At 38.5% G+C, this 12449-nt stretch overlaps 1 non-coding gene across 1 annotated transcript; it reads right to left on the reverse strand.

Annotated features, from left to right (window-relative positions):
- Positions 1–4484: 4484 nt before the first annotated feature.
- LOC145103577 (small nucleolar RNA R71) lies at positions 4485–4591 on the reverse strand. The gene has a single exon (XR_013706661.1). It is a non-coding gene; the product is annotated as a small nucleolar RNA R71 (small nucleolar RNA).
- Between the last annotated feature and the right edge of the window lie 7858 nt (positions 4592–12449).

Here is a 12449-nt window from a genome sequence, read left to right on the forward strand (position 1 = left end):
AAAATATTTTTAGATAAAAGTTATTAATTTGTTTAAAAGAGTACTTATGCAAGAATTATAGATTTCACAAAGTATATATATTGCTAGTATGCTTAAAATGGGAAAATGGAAACTCAATTAATGGTGGTATAAGAAGAAAAAAGATGTAAGATACATGTTGAAACACCTCTCGCTTAAGGTGATATTAATATGGTTAAAAATGAATTCTTCATCCTAAAAATCAGAGTTAAGTTTAAATCACTTGTAGATAATCATTTGTTCCCAACTCAAAATCCATTCAGAAGTATAACAAGGATATCATAACATGGTATGTGAAGCAAAATTAAAAGTAGATACTACATCACATAATATCTTCTAAATGTCCAAGCCCCGTTATCTAACTTCCATATTCGTCTCTAACTTGAATATATTTCAAAATACATCGTAAGGCATGGAATGCATTGTGAGAATACCTAAGGTTAACTCTTCAAGAGTAAAGGATGATGGTGATTATCAATACTAAAATTTGAACATCGAGAATAGTTTAAATTCAACATAAAATGTCAATACCGTTATAGCGGGTTCAAAGTAAATATCATAGAAAAAACTCAATATCATTACAGTTTTAAGTATGAAATGCACATCCTTTTAAACCATTTTCCAAGTCCATCTTAGTCAGTCTCAAAGTCCAAATGCTAATCAGGATATTATACACTTAGTACTTCTCCACTCAGTAATGGTGCAGATTACACATAGCTAGTGATGGATGTTAGATCTAATGAGGATTATGGTGGAGAACCGGATACCTAATGGATCGCCTAAGGCCGCTTTCCGAACTAATATTTCTACCATATTCCCAGGTTATAAGAAATCCGATATGGGATAATCCATGGGGACACTCACGAATATGGCTATAGAACTGTAAGCCAAATTTCCACAAAATTATGAGATCATTTAGAGAAAAGAGAGAGTTTATAAGGGTCTAATACGGCTGAAATGAAGATTTGTATTTATACTTGACAATTACGGTTTCCGTCATCAAAATTAGTTAAGTAAATCATGGTAATGGTAGAATCAATAGTTCCCAACACTAACAGGATTAGTCAATTTTACCATAATCATCCACTGCCATGGGCTCTGCCCCTTGGACCCCGCTAGGGATGTTGCCCCTTGGACCCTGCAGGGGGCACAACCCCCTTGACCCCCGTCATTTGTCGTAGTGGCTTATCATATCATTCGGTATATATATGCATACACTCCGCACACACCAAACTTATAATATAGAGTACAAATTATAAGCCCCTTAACTTACATATTAGTTCCGAATACATAAATTAATGGTGACATTAAAATCACCAACAATGGAACCCATTTATATATAATCCTCCCAATACAACATCTCACTAAGTAACATGTTAACCATAACACATGTACCACGTAAAGAATAAGTATCCTTATTGCATACAATGGTGATTATCTATAAATCTAACCACTCTCATCTCATAAATCAGTTGTGGTTGCACGTGTATCGTCTCAAAGTCCAACATATCCTTGAAGGATTCCATATGTATCTATCCTTTATTATGGATATCTTGTTTTGATTTATTAATTATCCTTTCCTATTTTATCTAGGTCTCCTTTATTTATAACCATGGACATTTTGTCTTTAATATCAAGAAATTTTAATATATATTATGGTATCAAAGAGGGTTATCAACCCTATCCTACAAACCAAACGATCATGACTAAACGCAGAGAAGATAGTGTCACCAAAGATGGCTTGAGAAACCAATAGATCAACGCCAACTCCATATATTACATACATACATCTGAATATTCAAAGCAGATACATGTTAGTGACCCTCTGAATGAAAAAAAAAAACTATGGCGACTAGAGAGATGAGATGCATAACTTCTTTGTAGGCAAAAACAAAATCGGTTTCAATGATGGTAAGTTGGAGATGCCTGAGGAGGGAATGCCAAACCCGAAGATATGCACATATAGGATGCTTAAAATACCATAGAAAGTATGCAACTTTTATTGTTTAGAAAAACTTCATATTGAAATTAATTTTTCATGATGCAACAAGTAGTCAAGTAAACAAACTACAATCAATTTTAGGAGAAACCAAATATTAAAAATTAAGTTTTAATAGACAAGTACTCTGGTAAACTCACATTAGTTGAGTAGACACTACCACTTCACTTGGAATTAGATTCTTCTTACACATCTTCACCTATAATACACATATAAATACTTATTAACTGATATTGCCATATTTATACATATTTCTAGGAAACATTTAAGTGCATTTTTATATATATTTTGGCCATTTGCATAGAATAATGATACTTCTAAGGTTAAATTATATTTTGCAGCAAAAAAGAAGGCATTTTGAAGAAAGGGACTAAAAGCGTTAAAGGATGGAACTTTGGAGGTTGAAGGCTTGAAAGACGAGAAAAACACCTAAAAAGACGTACTCACGACGTGAACAGTTGATGGTTCACGACGTGAGTATAGAAAGATAGAGGATAAGCATTCGGGGAGAGGAATCCTTGGCGATTACGATAACTTCGAGTTCACGACGTGAGATTTGAATTCTCACGACGTGAATAGTGATTTTGGAGAATATATATATATATCCTTCTCTATTACGATTGAGAAGACTTTTGGCTGGCCGAGGAGGATACCTGGAGACGAAATTCAGAGGAAAAGAAGCCCTGGAAGTTGGTTTTCATACCAAGGAAAGAGGAGTTCATAATTTGTCTTTTTAGATTTGTACATTTAAACATGTTTTTGAATATAGTATTCGTTTGTTTAGCTGTTAATATGTCCAGCTAAATCTAGCTGCTTCTATTAGCTAGATGAAGCTGGAACTCATGGTTTAATGCATTAGACTGTATTTTACTTGTTGGTGATATGCTTGTGTTGATTGATTTTACCTAGCATGCTTGAATTAATCATTTGATTGCTTTGAATTCTTGTTATGTGTAGTTAGTGAACACAAATCTGCATGAACTTGAATACCTAATAATATAGTGAACACTAGTTTATTGGAGCTAAGATCAAACCAATCTTAGATTAGTAATTGAATTATTAAATCAAGTTGTGTTAGAGAACTCATATTATGACTGTAATTGTTTTTGATCAATCAATCTTTCAAAGCTCCAATCTTATTTAATAATTGATTATGTGTTAACTATTATATGAACATAAATAGATTTTCATGAATTGATTAATAATTAGTAGATTTAGAACTAAATTGCTAATACTTCCTTAATTGGTCACCAACAGTAACAGTCACAACTAATGTGTAACCATTGAGTGAAAGCGGATTCGAACTAACAGAAGTGTTTGTTTATTGATTGAGTTTTTGTTAAAGAATTAAGTTCATCTAAACTTGCAAAATTAGATAAAAACCCCTTTTAGCTTATTAATAGTTAGATTAATTTAGTAGTCAATAGATTATTTAATAACACCGTTCACTGTGATCGACACCCGACTTACCTAAGCTATACTGTAATCTGACTAGGTACACTGCATACAAGTGCATAGATAGTCTAAGTTTGTTACGTTATAAATATTAAAATTAGTGGGTACTTCCGTGCACATCAAGTTTTTGGTGCCGTTGCCAGGGAACGGCTTAGTTAATTATTAGTTTGTTTGCCTTAAATTAATCGATCCTTTTTGTAGTGTAAAACCTGCAAGAAGTTACTTTTCTATTTTATTTTTTTATTATTTTCTGCATTACAGGATTCACGACGTGAATTTTGTCTGCCTTAGTTTTGCTTATTTTAATCCGTTTTTCTTAGTTCAGTTTTACATCTTATTTTTTTTTGTTTTTACAGGAGTTCATGACCAGAGGCTCTAACACCCCTTTGGTGATACCGCTTGAAGATCCCAAGTCTGCAATTCACAAGAAGAGGACGCCCTTACAAGAATTCAAATCAGTGTTCTCAAAGAAATCGGGGAAGAAAACGGGGGATTCAAGTTTATCCTCAAAGAACAAGATCAAGCTTGAACACTTGCATCAAATACCCGTCCAAACCGAGTCCGAATACGATACCGAGCCTGAATTTGAAGAACATACGAGCAAACCTGAGAACGAGCCAAGGAATGAGATGGAAAATATTGAAGAAATGTCCATGGGAGCTTACAGAAAGAGAATTCGAGATGATGTTGGTCCAAGCTTAGTACAACCTGCAATCCCTGCCACTGCCACATTTGAGCTGAAGGGACATATCCTTTCCGCACTAAAGGATATCCCATTCTATGGAAAGGATTATGAGGATGCGTTCAAACACTTAGACGAAGTGAATGAAATTGCTGATTACTTCAATTCCCAAATGTTAACAGAGACACTGTCTTGCTAAGGATGCTTCCCGTTACCTTTAAAGTAGCTGCAAAGGATTGGTTAAAAGCACTCCCACCCGGTACAGTAACTACTTGGGCTCAAATACGTGAGCAGTTTCTAGACCAATTCTGTCTACAATCCAAGATTGCTAAACTTAAAAAGGCAATAGCCAATTTTGAGCAAAACCCGAGAGAGTCACTTTACGAAGTTTGGGAAAGTTACAAAGGGTTGTTAAGGAATTGTCCTCAACATGACCTTAACATTCAACAACAGGTGTCCATATTTTATGACGGGGTAAATGTGATGACAAGACAACTCCTTGATTCTCAAGGACCACTTACAAAGAAAAATACGGGCAAAGTCAAGGAATTAATTGAAGAATTCGCAAAACACTCTTGCGAATATCATAATCCAAGGAATGAAGGCATTAAAGGAGTTGGGGGTGCACAACCTGAAGAGATGGCTGCAGTGATGGCAATGCTTAACACTATGGAGAGGAGATTGACACAAATGGACCAATCAATTCATGCAATTAGAGTTGGTTGCGAGAGATGTAGTGGTCCACATTTGACAAAAGATTGCTACTTGGACAAATATGGAAACAAGAAAGCCCAAGTTTACTATTCGAGTGGGGACAAGTACGATGAAGATTGGAGGAAACCAAAGAAAGAGTGGCTGCCCTATGATGAATACAAGAAGCAAAAGGAAGAAAAATATAGACAAACTGGCAGAGGCTTCTGCCAAAAAGAGCAACCACCAACTGAGAAGAAACCCGATCTAGAGACCATGTTAGTTAAGTTTATGGAAGCTTCAGAAAAGAGACACGAGGCTGCTGATTCTGCTATTGATGAATAAAGAAATTTGATGAAGAATCATCACGCATTGATGATAGAATAGCAAGCTTTGATAAAAAATCAACAAGCCTCCATCAGTAATCTTGAAGTGCAACTTGGTCAACTAACCACTTTGGTTTATGAAAAGATATCCCCAAAAAATCCTGAAAAAAAGACCCAATCTCACGTAATATCCATAGATACTGAAGAAGAGTCCATCTCTGAGTTCCTAGAAGCATTAGAAGTTGAGTCACAACATCCCGATCCAAAGCCAAAGAAGCCAAGACTCGAAAATGAAGAAACTGCTGGAACACCGAGTTCACGAAGTGAGCCCGCTATGCTCACGTCGTGGGCTCTGTCTGAACAGAAAAATTCCGTCCCTGTTTCAGTTTATCAACCACCTTTTTCCATTTCCTTCCCGAGCTGCCCTTAGTCCACTAGAGAGAGAGCATATAGATTTTATTAAGCACGTGAAGGGGATCCCGATTAATACTCCCTTTGTCGAGTCGTTATAAAAAACTCCCAAATATGAAATTTTTTTACAAGACTTGATAGACACTCATCAGCAACTACAGAAGAATTCTAAAGTTATTTTAAGTGAGCAAAGTTCAAGGGTTGTATTGGGAGACATACCTAAGAAGATGGGGGATCCTGGACGCCTCACTCTTCCATGTGAGTTTGGGAACAACACGAAGTTTTATGCTTTAGCCGATTCTGGGGATAGCATAAATTTGATGCCTTATTCATTTCATCAGAAGTTGGGTATTCAGAAGTTGAAGGCTACAAGAATGACTATTCACATGGCGAACCGTTCAGTTACACAACCTAGGGGATTTTTGGAAGATATTTTAGTAAAAATTATGAAATTCATTTTTCCAATAGACTTTGTGGTATTGGATATGAAAGAAGATCCCGATGTACCGATTATTCTTGGTCGCCCGCTACTTAACACTGTTGGAGCCCTTGTTGATATATGCGAGTCTAAGCTCACCTTGAGGGTTGGAAATAAAAAAGAAATTTTTGGGATAGAAAATGGATTTCAAGGGGATCATGCACAAGAAGAGGTGTTCAACATTGATGAAAACAATGACCTTGAAGAATTAGAGAAGCTCATGGAAGAGGAGATCAAGACAATTCATCAAGTCAAAAGAACAAAACCAAGAGCATCTGTTCCATATTTAGTTGAAGTCATTGCCTACACGAGTCCAATTTCTTGGGTGAGCAAGGAAGATGATGAGATTACAAGTGATGAAGAGGAGGTTACTTCACAAGTAACAACTCCAGTGGTGAAAGAAGAGAAAAATGCTATGTAGTGCAAGGAAGAAACTAAAGGGACCAAACGCAAGCTTTATGAAGAAGGGGTAAAGGCTATAAAGGAGAATTCAAAGAAGGCGTACAAAAGACCAGTTCAAGCTTACAAGAGGCTTTTCAAGGAACAAAAGATCCTAGTGGTGGATCCTTCAGAGGACTCAACGTAGGAGGCACGGAGTCCAGCTCATGACTCCAAGAAAAAGAAGCGCTTGTTGGGAGGCAACCCGAGTTTGGTTTGCAATTTTTTTCTTTCTTTTTAGTTTTTGCATTTTAGTCTTAGAAACATAAATCATATCATCAAATTCGCTTTATTCACTAAGTGCGGAGTCCCTAAAAATGAAAAGGTGGTAATTAAGAATTTAGATAATAGACATACTTGTCTTAATAATAAATATTTTTGAATAAGCCAGATAATATAAAAATGATGCATATCAGCCCATTTTCTATTGAACTAATTGGCCCAAGACTAATCCATTATTGATAAGGAATGCATGGCCCAACATTAAGCCTAGCCAGGACTCACAACGTGAATCCTTAAGAATTCACGAAGTAAGTTTTGAAAAACACGGGACCACAGATTGTGCGGATAAGAATCAGTTTGGCCCTCTTTTCTTTATTCCCCACGAAGTGAAACACAAGATCTAGTGCCCCTTGCTCCAATTTTGGCCGACAATATTCAATTTTTGTTTTTTCTTACCTCATACTACAATCTAAGGTAATGATTCTTAATTGTTAAGTTTAATTTTTCTTTAATAGTTGAACTTAGAGTTAGGGTTTGTGAGTTAGAGGAAATGTCGAATTTACTTCTTAAAATTTTCGTGATAGCCTTGGAATGTTTATGCTTTGTGCTTGGAGGTGGTATAAGAGTAAACCCCATTAATACTATGACCTGATTTTGCCCCTGATTTTAGCGATTCTGCTTGTTGATGCTACGCATTCACGATGTGAATCCTAAAGGATTCACGACGTGAATACTGACACTGGACAATTTCAGTTCTGTTAATTTCTAAATTTGTGGGCTGTTTCTTTTTGGTGTGTTTGTTGTTGTTTTTTTTTTTTTGCAGAAATGGGTCCTAGAAGGGAGGTACCCCTTGGAGTTTCGGGTTTACACCCGTTTTATAATTTTCCCACGACAATGTCTCGGGACATCTTTACTCGATGGAACAACAGATTAGGGTGGCTCTACAACCGCGAGATTGCTGTTGCTCCTACAATTAATTGGACGTGGTTGAGGGAAGTCGGGCTCGTGGACGGGCTATCCCCATTTTTGACAAAAATGTTTATTGGAAACGGTTATTCATTCACTTGTTCTGGATGGCGTAACCTGTTTCGGATCCAAGAGCGCATATATAAGGAATATTGTGTTGAGTTCTTCTCAACAGTAACATTCCAGGAGACTGTTCAAGACCCACATTGGTCGCAAGCTTTGTTGTTCCGGTTGGGGGGTGAGTACCGGGAGTGCAGCCTCATTGAATTTGCTTGGAGAGTTGGACTATATGATCGACAAGAGGAAATGACTCCCGAATTTGGTATGTTTTTGAGCGAGGCAGCTAGAGGATACACGGAGGGTGTCACTGGATATGTTTTCTGGCAAAATATTGCATCTGGATGTTTAATTCTGGAGTGTCTCTCGAGAGCAGTATTCGGTCCCCTATCCATCGCTTACTCCACCGTTTCATCACATTCTCCATCAATCATAGGAGGCATGGATATAAAGTAACAAAACAAAACTTGTTCTTCTTATGGTGTATCTTGCAGCCCGGAGTGTGTTCCAATATTTCTTATTTTCTGGCACGTTTTCTGGCCGGGTCTGCAGCTAGTTCTCGCCCTGGGAGCCCCATTTGTGGAGGGCAATTTGTTACGCGTTTGGCCCGCTCGTATCATTTGGTTGTTCCGGATATTACTCGTTCCATGACTTGTGTGGATGAGCATGATTTTAGCATGGGGTATTTGGAGACCATGCGGGTTGTCAGGAACTTTGGGTCGCATTGGGAAATAGTACCTTCCGATGATGAGGGTAATGAGGGTGATGCCCAGCCTGATACACAACCAGAACAACAAGCACAGGCACATCCGAGACCCAGGAACGCGAGAGGAAGAGGAGAAAGGGGGCGACCAATGCATCCACCCGCACCTATGGTAGGATCCTAAATTGGGGACGATATGGGTGGGTATTTTGACCAGTTATCCTTGAGCATCAACTAGATTGGGGGTACTATGGAAAACATGGTTCAACATCTCCATGTGGAGCAGCCACCTCACCTCGGGTATCATTACCCAATTTGCCCGAGGTGGACAGAGTATCGAGGACATGGAGGCGACGGAGCGGGCACTAGCGGGGTGAACGAGGATGATGATGATGATTGATCATTTATTTTAGTTTTATCTTGTTTTTATTTTTATTCGTTTGGGATTGTAAAAATATTTAGATATTATGTTACTTTTTCTCTTCTCTTTTTTGTTTTTTATTTTTTCAGAATTACTAGGAGCGCATATAAATGATGTCAAGATACGAGTGCATATGTGTTTAGCCGGGAGTGTCTACAGTCGAGAGTCGAGACCCGTAATTTAATTTAAGTGTGGGGTGAGTCTGATGGGTTTTGAGCATTCTAACACTTCCTAAGTGTACATGCAACCCTAATAACCTTGGATCTCTGTTTGTCTAATTATCATGCAAAGTTGAATTTCCAAGGTTATATTCCTATCTAGCATACATGGGGAACAATTTTAACTTGAATGAAAGATAGAATAACTTACCTTGTTCTTGCTTATGTTCCTTGAAACCTTGTGAGCCTAGCACCCCAAGTGTGATGCCTCAAATGCTTCACACAACACCAAATGCTCTTGGAAAGACTTTTGAGAGAATACACACTTCTTAAAATCGGCCAAGCCCTCTAGTTTCTTATGTGTGTAACCGATTTTGGTGGAGAATGGGACTCTTATATAGTGTTGACACATATAGGGTTACACCATGTAAACCCTAATGTGTCATGGCTCTTCATTTCCATGACCCATGGGTTTGTAACTCCCATGGAGCATCCATGGAACATCCTATGGGTGGAACCCAACTTGATAATCCATGGAGCCTCTTAGCCCACTATACAAGATATGGATGATTTACATAATCAACCCATTTATTTAATTAGTTATCTTTTGATCACTTAATTAATTCTAAATTAATTCTTGATCAAACTAATCAAATAATATTATTAATATATTAGAACTTATAATATATTAATAATCTCCAAGTGTTATTACTCTCATTTAGTCTATCCAATTGCATGGTGCCATGCAACCCAAATGGACCATGTCGGGTCGGGTCAAGTACTGACCCGAAATAGTTATGGACTTAGACACCTTATCCAACAGTCTCCCACTTGGATAAGTCTAATAACTATAACTCCAGTACTTCAGGAACCGACCGGCAATCGTAGCTCTTTTAAGGTCTCTCGGAACTGAGAAGATGATGGTACGCCATTTAAGATAAGGGATCATATAATCCTCCATTCTAGATATCAGCCGGACAAATACATGGAACAATGTCTTACTTATTGTCCAGAAGTTTGTTTCTCGATTTCCGATTTGTTTGACAGAGAACTTAATTGAACACATAAACTTAGTTCTGACCGGTCCCGGTACATATGTCAAAACAAAATCATCGAGGGGCCCAGATATCAGCTTCTAATCCAAGAAGGAATAGATAAACTTCGACTCATATGTTTGTTCTACCACTCATTGAATTACACACAAAAGCACGTTTTATAACATCGAGTTACCAATGCGTTTTCGTACCATCAATGCATAACCAACTTGTATGTAACAAATCATATCTCTAGGTTTGAAGACTTATATGATATTACCGTCTCACGATTACTTGAGATAGAATTCCATGAAGTGATTCCAGTGAGCGTGGGTTGTGTCCAATGCTCAGAACTTATGAGCACTCATGATTGTTGTAGCCTTGTCCAACACCTTAGACCTCTGCAACCAATCATGACAGTCTTGATTCATACCTACTTCCGACATATGACCGACTGTGGAGGTTTGAATAATATGTTATACCAAACAAAATTATTCTGGAAGTCAAAACATGCAAAAGAAATATAGTAAACGATCGACAAGAGATAGCAACACTTTACTCATAAATAAAACACCTTTTATTCATCATCTAATGTCAATTACACTTCACAAATTTTTGGGTTATCTAACTACTAAATCTAATATCATCCTTCAGCCCTATGCTCCGAGCAGGCTGGAGATGCTTAGCCCGAGTCAGTCCCTTCGTGAGGGGATCTGTTGGGTTCTAATCCGATGATACCCTCTTTGCCACGAGGAGTCCTTCTTCTATTCGATGTCTGATAAAATGGTATTTTCTGTCGATGTGTCTGGATCTCCCGTGATCCCTTGGTTCCTTGGCTAAGGCAACAACACTTTCACTATCACAGAAAATTTCCATTGGCTCTTTAATAGCTGGTACAACTCGAAGGTCTCCAATGAAGTTCTTCAGCCATATCGCCTCCTTTGCCGCCTCGCTAGCTGCAATATACTCTGATTCACAAGTTGAATCAGCCACTGTCTCTTGCTTGGAACTCTTCCAAGAAATTGCTCCTCCATTTAGGGTAAAGACCCAGCCCGACTGAGAGCGGAAATTATCCCTATCAGTCTGAAAGCTAGCATCACTATACCCCACAACTCTCAAGTCATCACTCCCACCGAGGGTAAGGACCCAGTCCTTAGTCCTCCGTAGGTACTTGAGGATATTCTTTACCGCAGTCCAGTGTGCCTTGCCAGGGTTCGCTTGATACCTGCTAACCATGCTCAGGGCAAAGGCTACATCAGGTCGAGTACATGTCATAGCATACATGATCGATCCTACAGCCGAAGCATAAGGTATTCGGCTCATTTCTGCTATCTCAGCCTCAGTGCTAGGTCTTTGTGTCTTACTCAATCTGGTGTTACTCTGGATGGGTAACTCTCCTTTCTTGGAATCCTGCATGCTGAATCTCTTCAGCACCTTATCCAAGTAGGTACTCTGACTAAGTCCAATTAGTCTTTTACTCCGATCTCTCAAGATCCTTATCCCTAGAATATAGGTAGCTTCTCCTAGGTCCTTCATAGAGAAACACTTCCCAAGCCAGGACTTAACTTCCTGCAGAGTTGGGATGTTATTTCCTATGAGTAGTATGTCATCCACATACAACACCAAAAAACTAACTATACTCCCACTAGCCTTGACATACACGCAAGACTCATCTTCACTCCTAGAAAAGCCAAATTCCTTGACCTTTTCATCAAAGCAAAGATTCCATCTGCAAGGTGCTTGCTTCAATCCATAAATGGATTTCTCAAGCTTACACACTCTATTCGGGTACTCGTTGCTGACAAAACCCTCTGGCTGACTCATGTAAACATCTTCAGCCAACTTTCCATTAAGGAAAGCGGTTTTGACATCCATTTGCCATATTTCATAGTCATGAAATGCAGCTATGGCCAACAGAACCCGAATAGACTTAATCTTGGCTACTGGAGAAAAGGTCTCATCATAGTCCACTCCAGGAATTTGAGAGAAACCCTTTGCAACCAGTCTAGCCTTATAAGTGTGTACCTTGCCATCCATTTCGGTCTTCTTCTTGAAGACCCATTTGCACCCTACTGTCTTACGACCTGGTACATTCTCAACCAAGTTCCAAACTTGATTGTCATACATGGACTGTATTTCGCTGTCCATTGCCTCTTTCCACTTGGCTGACTCAGGGCCTGCCATGGCTTCCGCGTAACTGTTAGGTTCATCCAGACCTATCAGTGTCTCATCACTGATAAGTGTATCTCCTTCTGCAGTAATATGGAATCCATAGTAATGCTCAGGAGCATTCCTAACCCTTGTGGAACGCCTCAGAGGTACAGACTTGTCAATTGGCTCAACAGGAGTTTCCTCCTCAAGTTGAGTGCTAGGGTTTGAAGTTCCTTCACC

This window comes from Lactuca serriola, chromosome 4 (genome assembly GCF_051521515.1).
Source record: "Lactuca serriola cultivar US96UC23 chromosome 4, Lser_US96UC23_V15, whole genome shotgun sequence".
Lineage (NCBI taxonomy): Eukaryota > Viridiplantae > Streptophyta > Magnoliopsida > Asterales > Asteraceae > Lactuca > Lactuca serriola.